This window comes from Poecile atricapillus, chromosome 4 (genome assembly GCF_030490865.1).
Source record: "Poecile atricapillus isolate bPoeAtr1 chromosome 4, bPoeAtr1.hap1, whole genome shotgun sequence".
NCBI lineage: Eukaryota > Metazoa > Chordata > Aves > Passeriformes > Paridae > Poecile > Poecile atricapillus.
The window spans coordinates 76,665,292-76,675,405 of NC_081252.1; positions in this window are offsets into that span (position 1 = coordinate 76,665,292).

Consider the following 10,114-nt stretch of genomic DNA (forward strand, 5'->3'; position numbering starts at 1 on the left):
GCCGAGCCGAGCCGAGCCGAGCCGAGCCGAACCGAACCGAGGCGTGCCGTGTCGAGCCGGGACCCCCCCCCGCAGGAGCCGGGTCGGGCTGATTGCCACACTGAAGTTTGCGGCCGGCCGGTAGGACCCCGGCAGAGGCGTCGACTCCAATGCCTGCCGCCGCAGGCGCAGCCGCCGCCCAGCTCCGGAGCCGCTGAGCCCCGCCGCCACCGTCCTCGCCCCGGGAAAGGCGGCGGAAAATCAGCCGGAGTGCTCGGAGTCGGCCGGCTTCGTCGGGTTTTTCGTTCAGGCAAGTAAGCTAGACAGACGCGCTGAGAGCAGCGGGGGCCTCGATCGTGCCACAACAAAGATGGCCGCTCGGCCGGAAGTGGCTTCAGCCACAACAAAGATGGCGGCGAGGAAGGGCGGAAGTGACGTCACGCCCCTCACAAGATGGCTGCCGAGTCGCGGCTGGCTTTGACCTTCCAAGCATGGCGGCCGAAAAGGCGGGAAAATCCAAGGACCCCGGGCGGTGGGTGTCTACTCGACTGCCTGACAAACACCCCGACGCCGACGCCGCTCCGGCGCAATTTTCCGCGGCTTTTCCGGCCGTGCCGACACGGGCTGTACGCTCAGCGGCGCCGGGGCCGGACGCGAGCCCGCCGGGCGCCGACAGGCAGCGGTGCGGACGCCTCTCTCTGACGGGGTCCTTGCCGCGGCCCGCTTCGGCTCGGCTCCGCTCGGCTCCGCTCGGCTCGGCTCGTCTCCGCTCGGCTCCGCTCGGCTCGGCTCCGCTCGGCGCCGCTCGGCACGGCTCCGCTCGGCTCCGCTCGGCACGGTTCGGCTCGGCTCGACACGGCTCGGCTCGGCTCGGCACGCCTCGGTTCGGCTCCGCTCGGCTCCGCTCGGCTCCGCTCGGCACGCTTCGGTTCGGCTCCGCTCGGCTCGGCTCGGTTCCGCTCGGCTCGGCTCGGTTCCGCTCGGCTCGGCCCCGCCCGCGCCGGGGCACAGGTGCAGTACCGCTCTGTGGCCACAAGGTGGCAGCACTGCCGCAGAGCTCAGCCCGGGGCTGGGTGGGGATCGGCCCCGCACGTGCAAAGAAGCCCGGCAAGAAACAAGGTGCGCAACCCCCTTCCAAAAACCCTTCTCCAAGGAACGCCCCAAAAAAACCCCCATCGGAACTAAGCAAGCCCTGCCTCTAACCAAATAAAAAGCAAAAAGGCCCTTCATTTAAATATTTTTAATATCTATATCTATCATATTGATTTTTTATATTTATACACATAGATATAATGCATAATAGATATTAAAATATATTAACGTCCATCCATATATTTTTCATATTTATTATTAATCTACTAGTATATATTTGTTACTAGTATTTATTTCTTTTTCATCTCTCTCTCTCTCTCTCTCTCTCTCTCTCTCTCTCTCTCTCTATATCTCCCTATATTTATACCTTTGTTATAGATTTCTATATTTTCATTTCTATGTTATTTATTTAAAAGCCCTGCCTGTAACCGAATTTAAAAAAACATCCCCTTCACCTTACATGATTATTTAAATATTTCTAATGCTTATTTTTATCAAATTTATATACTATTTTGAACTAGCCCAGGGGCACTGGGACCGGCCCAAAGGGACCCCGGCGGTGCCCGAGACCCGCGCCCGGAGCGGACGGATCTGCTGCTCCTGCTCCAGCTGCTCCTGCTGCTCCTGCTGGCAGCCTCAGTGCTGGCAGCACAGGGCAATTTCTATGGGGTTGGGAGGAAATGTGCTGTTTCAAGCTGGGATCACTGGCTTCTGTGGGTGGGGAAATCTTGAAGACTCAGCCGAGTCCCTCCTGAGAATTGCAAGGCTCGTGTCCCTGTGATTCTTGAGACAGGGTTTAAGTAGCTGCCATCGACTTGAGACAGCATCGAGTGGGTTTGTTCGAGTGGCAGAAATGATTTCTGTGCCTGGAATAAGGTGTCTTGGGATAAGCAACTCTCTTTGGTGGCAGAATGAACCGGTCTTTTTCCTTTTTCCTGCTTTTTCCTTCTAGATTGCGGAGCATTGGAGACCGGCGGCTCTGTGCTGCTCTTTGTTCACCTGTTGTGCTTGGAAGAGACGTGAAACTGCAGGGAAGCTGCGCTCGCCGTAGTGGCCAGAGGGAGAAGCACCTTGTCCATCTCGTCCATCTTGCCGGCCCCTGGCGTGGTCCTTTCCCCTCTGGCTCCTTGTTTCCCTCTTGTCCAATCAAGGACAGAATCCCTCTGTCCTTGCTGTGTGTTCTGCGCTCGGCCTTTTTCTGTGTCCTTCTCCGTGGCTCACTCACGTGCCTTTTTTAATTCCGTCTGTCTCTCTGCTCTTCCCCGTGCCCTTGTTTCCCAGTGGCTCCTTGTGTCCCCTTCCTTGGCTCTGTTCTTTTTCAATCCCTCTCTGTCTTGCTGCCCATGCCAGGTTTTGGGTTTGGGTGGAAGTTTTGGTTTTTTGGTGGTTTGGTTTTGGTTCTGGTGGTTTTTTGGTGATTTGGTTTGGTTTGGTTTTTTTTCCGTTTTGTTTTGTTTTTCTATTTCATCCTACAGCCCATTCTTTTGTTCTTTCTTTTCTTCCTGTGTCCTCTCTGCCACCACTCCCTCTTTCTGCCTCTGGCCTGTGCCTGGCGTTTTTGGGGAGGGATTTCTGGCACCTGCCTCCCTTTTCTTGTTGCAGCAGAGCTCCTTTTTGGGAGGGGGTCTAGTCCTAGAAGGGCTTCCAATAAAGCAGGGTGCTGCTGTCCAGGGCAGTTGGAGTTGTTCTGTGCCTTCTTTGGGGGTGAGGAGCAAAGGCTGAGGGGGACGGGGTGGGCACTGGGGGGCTCCCGTGTCCCTTGGGGCACGCCGAGGTCCCCGGCAGAGGGAGGCAGGCGCTGCGCTGGAGGAGCAAGGTGAGCGGGGAATGGGGAGGGCTCGTGCCGGGTACCCTTGCCCAGAGGGGACCCCGAGCTGCCAGGAAATTCCCTGCGAGGGCTGAATGCAGAATCCAAAAACCTGTGGAGCTGTTCTGCTTTTTACAGTAGGCATTGGCAAGGAACAGGAATGGATCTCTCTAAATTCCCTTGGAAAGAAACCCCCTCTCTGTGCACGCCGTCTTTAGGGTTTTGTTATGTCAGGAACGGCTTAGGGTTAAGAAAGTGGCTTTTGTTTTTCCACCTCTTACTTCCCTGTAAAAAGTGAGTGTATAAAACACATCTGTGCATCCATGAGGTACTAAAATGCACCGAGACAAATTTCTGTGCCTAAGTTCCATAGTGACGAGCGCGTTCTGCACTCGGGGTTCACCAGGGCTTTATATTTTTGTCATTCTGACCTGTCAGCTGAATGAATGGGTAGAGTTTCAAAGAGAAAGAAATGCAAATTTCAAAAAGCAGAACATCAGAAAGAGAAATATATACCTGTAAAAATAAATATAGGGGAGCTAGGTAGATATATATAGAGAGAGAGAGAGAGAGATAAAAAAGAAATAAATACAAGAAATCCATATCTAGACAAGTAGATTAATATTCAGTATGAAAACTATATGGATAGATGCTAATATAATAAATTTTAATATCTGTTATGCAACATATCTATGTCTATAAATATAGAAGATCAGTATGATAGAAGTAAATATTAAAAATATTTTAAGGAAGGGACTTTTTGTTTATTATTTGGTTAGAGGCATGGCATTTAAATGAATAATATAGAAATGAAAATATACAGATCTATAATAAAGAAATGTATATAGGGAGATAGATAGATAGATAGATAGATAGATAGATAGATAGATAGATAGATAGAGAGATAGATAGATAGATATAGATATATACATAGCCATAAGAAAGAAATAAATACAAGTTATCTAAATCTAGAAAAGCAGGTTAATATTCAATATGAAAAATATACGGATAGATGGTAATGTATTTTAATACATGTTATGCATTGTATCTATATGTATAAATAAAGAAATCAGTATGATAGAAATAGATATTAAAAATATTTAAATCAAGGGACTTTTTGTTTATTATTTGGCTAGAGGCATGGCATTTAAATGAATAATATAGAAATGAAAATATACACATCTATAATAGAGAAATGTATATAGGGAGATAGATAGATAGATAGATAGATAGATAGATAGATAGATAGATAGATAGCCATAAAATAGAAATTAATACAAGAAATCCATATCTAGACAAGTAGATTAATATTCAGTATGAAAACTGTATGGATAAATGGTAATATATTTTATATCTGTTATGCATTACATCTGTGTGTATAAATATAGAAGATCAATATTATAGTAATAGATATTAAAAATATTTAAATGAGGGACTTGGTGTTTTTATTTGGTTAAAGGCATGGCATTTAAATGAATAATATAGAAATGAAAATATACCCATCTATACTAAATAAATAAATAGAGGGAGATATATATATATGTATATATATTAATATATATAGCCATAAAAAAGAAATAAATACAAGTAATACATATCTAGACAAGTAGATTAATATTCAGTATGAAAACTATATGGATAGATGCTAATATAATAAATTTTAATATCTGTTATGCAACATATCTATGCCTATAAATATAGAAGATCAGTATGATAGAAATAAATATTAAAAATATTTAACTGAAGGGACTTTTTGTTTATTATTTGGTTAGAGGCATGGCATTTAAATGAATAATATAGAAATGAAAATATACACATCTATAATAAAGAAATGTATATAGGGAGATAGATAGATAGATAGATAGATAGATAGATAGATAGATAGATAGATAGATAGCCATAAAATAGAAATTAATACAAGAAATCCATATCTAGACAAGTAGATTAATATTCAGTATGAAAACTGTATGGATAAATGGTAATATATTTTATATCTGTTATGCATTACATCTGTGTGTATAAATATAGAAGATCAATATTATAGTAATAGATATTAAAAATATTTAAATGAGGGACTTGGTGTTTTTATTTGGTTAAAGGCATGGCATTTAAATGAATAATATAGAAATGAAAATATACACATCTATAATAAAGAAATGTATATAGGGAGATAGATAGATAGATAGATAGATAGATAGATAGATAGATAGATAGATATAGATATATACATAGCCATAAGAAAGAAATAAATACAAGTTATCTAAATCTAGAAAAGCAGGTTAATATTCAATATGAAAAATATACGGATAGATGGTAATGTATTTTAATACATGTTATGCATTGTATCCATATGTATAAATAAAGAAATCAGTATGATAGAAATAGATATTAAAAATATTTAAATCAAGGGACTTTTTGTTTATTATTTGGCTAGAGGCATGGCATTTAAATGAATAATATAGAAATGAAAATATACACATCTATAATAGAGAAATGTATATAGGGAGATAGATAGATAGATAGATAGATAGATAGATAGATAGATAGATAGATAGAGAGATAGAGAGATAGATAGATAGATATAGATATATACATAGCCATAAGAAAGAAATAAATACAAGTTATCTAAATCTAGAAAAGCAAGTTAATATTCAATATGAAAAATATACGGATAGATGGTAATGTATTTTAATACATGTTATGCATTGTATCCATATGTATAAATAAAGAAATCAGTATAATAAAAATAGATATTAAAAATATTTAACTGAAGGGACTTCTTGTTTATTATTTGGTTAGAGGCATGGCATTTAAATGAGTAATATAGAAATGAAAATATACCCATCTATACTAAAGAAATAAATAGAGGGAGATATATATATGTATATATATTTATATATATATAGCCATAAAAAAGAAATAAATACATGTAATCCATATCTAGACAAGTAGATTAATATTCAGTATGAAAACTATATGGATAAATGGTAATATATTTTATATCTGTTATGCATTACATCTGTGTGTATAAATATAGAAGATCAATATTACAGTAATAGATATTAAAAATATTTAAATGTGGGACTTTTTGTTTTTATTTCGTTAAAGGCATGGCATGTAAATGAATAATATAGAAATGAAAATATACACATCTATAATAAAGAAATGTATATAGGGAGATAGATAGATAGAGAGATAGATAGAGAGATAGATAGATAGATATAGATATATACATAGCCATAAGAAAGAAATAAATACAAGTTATCTAAATCTAGAAAAGCAGGTTAATATTCAATATGAAAACTATACGGATAGATGGTAATGTATTTTATATCTGTTATGCATTACATCTGTGTGTATAAATATAGAAGATCAATATTATAGTAATAGATATTAAAAATATTTAAATGAGGGACTTGGTGTTTTTATTTGGTTAAAGGCATGGCATTTAAATGAATAATATAGAAATGAAAATATACACATCTAGAATAAAGAAATGTATATAGGGAGATAGATAGATAGATAGATAGATAGATAGATAGATAGATAGATAGATAGCCATAAAATAGAAATTAATACAAGAAATCCATATCTAGACAAGTAGATTAATATTCAGTATGAAAACTATATGGATAAATGGTAATATATTTTATATCTGTTATGCATTACATCTGTGTGTATAAATATAGAAGATCAATATTATAGTAATAGATATTTAAAATATTTAAATGAGGGACCTTTTTGGTTTTGTTTGGTTAAAGGCATGGCATTTAAATGAATAATATAGAAATGAAAATATACACATCTATACTAAAGAAATAAATAGAGGGAGATATATATGTGTATATATATACATATACATATATAAATATAGCCATAAAAAAGAAATAAATACGTGTAATCCAAGTCTAGACAAGTATATTAATATTCAGTATGCAAACTATATGGATAGATGCTAATATAATATGTTTTAATATCTGTTATGTATTATATCTATGTGTATAAATATAGAAGATCAATATGATAGAAATAGATATTAAAACTATTTAAATCAAGGGTCTTTTTTTTTTTTTATTTTGTTACAAGCAGGGCTTTTGAATAAATAATATAGAAAGGAAAGTATACACATCTATCCTCCAAAAATGAATATAGGGTGGTACATATATATATATTAATATATATAGCCATAAAAAAGAAATAAATACAAGTAATTTAATCTAGACAAGTAGATTAATATTCAGTATGAAAACTATATGGATAGATGTTTATATAATAAATTTTAATATCTATTATCTATTATGCTAATAGAATATATTTTAATATCTGTTATGTATTATATCTATTTGTATAAATAAAGAAGTTCAATATGACAGAAATAGATATTAAAAATATTTAAATGAAGGGCCTTTTTGCTTTTTATTTGGTTAGAGGCAGGGCTTGCTAAGTTCCGATGGGGGTTTTTTTGGGGCGTTCCTTGGAGAAGGGTTTTTGGAAGGGGGTTGCACACGTTCTTTCTTGCCGGGCTTCTTTGCACGTGGGGGGGCGATCCCCGCCCAGCCCCGGGCTGAGCTCTGCGGCAGTGCTGCCACCTTGTGGCCACAGAGCGGTACTGCAGCTGTGCCCCGGCGCGGGCGGGGCCGAGCCGAGCCGAGCCGAGCCGAGCCGAGCCGAACCGAACCGAGGCGTGCCGTGTCGAGCCGGGACCCCCCCCCGCAGGAGCCGGGTCGGGCTGATTGCCACACTGAAGTTTGCGGCCGGCCGGTAGGACCCCGGCAGAGGCGTCGACTCCAATGCCTGCCGCCGCAGGCGCAGCCGCCGCCCAGCTCCGGAGCCGCTGAGCCCCGCCGCCACCGTCCTCGCCCCGGGAAAGGCGGCGGAAAATCAGCCGGAGTGCTCGGAGTCGGCCGGCTTCGTCGGGTTTTTCGTTCAGGCAAGTAAGCTAGACAGACGCGCTGAGAGCAGCGGGGGCCTCGATCGTGCCACAACAAAGATGGCCGCTCGGCCGGAAGTGGCTTCAGCCACAACAAAGATGGCGGCGAGGAAGGGCGGAAGTGACGTCACGCCCCTCACAAGATGGCTGCCGAGTCGCGGCTGGCTTTGACCTTCCAAGCATGGCGGCCGAAAAGGCGGGAAAATCCAAGGACCCCGGGCGGTGGGTGTCTACTCGACTGCCTGACAAACACCCCGACGCCGACGCCGCTCCGGCGCAATTTTCCGCGGCTTTTCCGGCCGTGCCGACACGGGCTGTACGCTCAGCGGCGCCGGGGCCGGACGCGAGCCCGCCGGGCGCCGACAGGCAGCGGTGCGGACGCCTCTCTCTGACGGGGTCCTTGCCGCGGCCCGCTTCGGCTCGGCTCCGCTCGGCTCCGCTCGGCTCGGCTCGTCTCCGCTCGGCTCCGCTCGGCTCGGCTCCGCTCGGCGCCGCTCGGCACGGCTCCGCTCGGCTCCGCTCGGCACGGTTCGGCTCGGCTCGACACGGCTCGGCTCGGCTCGGCACGCCTCGGTTCGGCTCCGCTCGGCTCCGCTCGGCTCCGCTCGGCACGCTTCGGTTCGGCTCCGCTCGGCTCGGCTCGGTTCCGCTCGGCTCGGCTCGGTTCCGCTCGGCTCGGCCCCGCCCGCGCCGGGGCACAGGTGCAGTACCGCTCTGTGGCCACAAGGTGGCAGCACTGCCGCAGAGCTCAGCCCGGGGCTGGGTGGGGATCGGCCCCGCACGTGCAAAGAAGCCCGGCAAGAAACAAGGTGCGCAACCCCCTTCCAAAAACCCTTCTCCAAGGAACGCCCCAAAAAAACCCCCATCGGAACTAAGCAAGCCCTGCCTCTAACCAAATAAAAAGCAAAAAGGCCCTTCATTTAAATATTTTTAATATCTATATCTATCATATTGATTTTTTATATTTATACACATAGATATAATGCATAATAGATATTAAAATATATTAACGTCCATCCATATATTTTTCATATTTATTATTAATCTACTAGTATATATTTGTTACTAGTATTTATTTCTTTTTCATCTCTCTCTCTCTCTCTCTCTCTCTCTCTCTCTCTCTCTCTCTATATCTCCCTATATTTATACCTTTGTTATAGATTTCTATATTTTCATTTCTATGTTATTTATTTAAAAGCCCTGCCTGTAACCGAATTTAAAAAAACATCCCCTTCACCTTACATGATTATTTAAATATTTCTAATGCTTATTTTTATCAAATTTATATACTATTTTGAACTAGCCCAGGGGCACTGGGACCGGCCCAAAGGGACCCCGGCGGTGCCCGAGACCCGCGCCCGGAGCGGACGGATCTGCTGCTCCTGCTCCAGCTGCTCCTGCTGCTCCTGCTGGCAGCCTCAGTGCTGGCAGCACAGGGCAATTTCTATGGGGTTGGGAGGAAATGTGCTGTTTCAAGCTGGGATCACTGGCTTCTGTGGGTGGGGAAATCTTGAAGACTCAGCCGAGTCCCTCCTGAGAATTGCAAGGCTCGTGTCCCTGTGATTCTTGAGACAGGGTTTAAGTAGCTGCCATCGACTTGAGACAGCATCGAGTGGGTTTGTTCGAGTGGCAGAAATGATTTCTGTGCCTGGAATAAGGTGTCTTGGGATAAGCAACTCTCTTTGGTGGCAGAATGAACCGGTCTTTTTCCTTTTTCCTGCTTTTTCCTTCTAGATTGCGGAGCATTGGAGACCGGCGGCTCTGTGCTGCTCTTTGTTCACCTGTTGTGCTTGGAAGAGACGTGAAACTGCAGGGAAGCTGCGCTCGCCGTAGTGGCCAGAGGGAGAAGCACCTTGTCCATCTCGTCCATCTTGCCGGCCCCTGGCGTGGTCCTTTCCCCTCTGGCTCCTTGTTTCCCTCTTGTCCAATCAAGGACAGAATCCCTCTGTCCTTGCTGTGTGTTCTGCGCTCGGCCTTTTTCTGTGTCCTTCTCCGTGGCTCACTCACGTGCCTTTTTTAATTCCGTCTGTCTCTCTGCTCTTCCCCGTGCCCTTGTTTCCCAGTGGCTCCTTGTGTCCCCTTCCTTGGCTCTGTTCTTTTTCAATCCCTCTCTGTCTTGCTGCCCATGCCAGGTTTTGGGTTTGGGTGGAAGTTTTGGTTTTTTGGTGGTTTGGTTTTGGTTCTGGTGGTTTTTTGGTGATTTGGTTTGGTTTGGTTTTTTTTCCGTTTTGTTTTGTTTTTCTATTTCATCCTACAGCCCATTCTTTTGTTCTTTCTTTTCTTCCTGTGTCCTCTCTGCCACCACT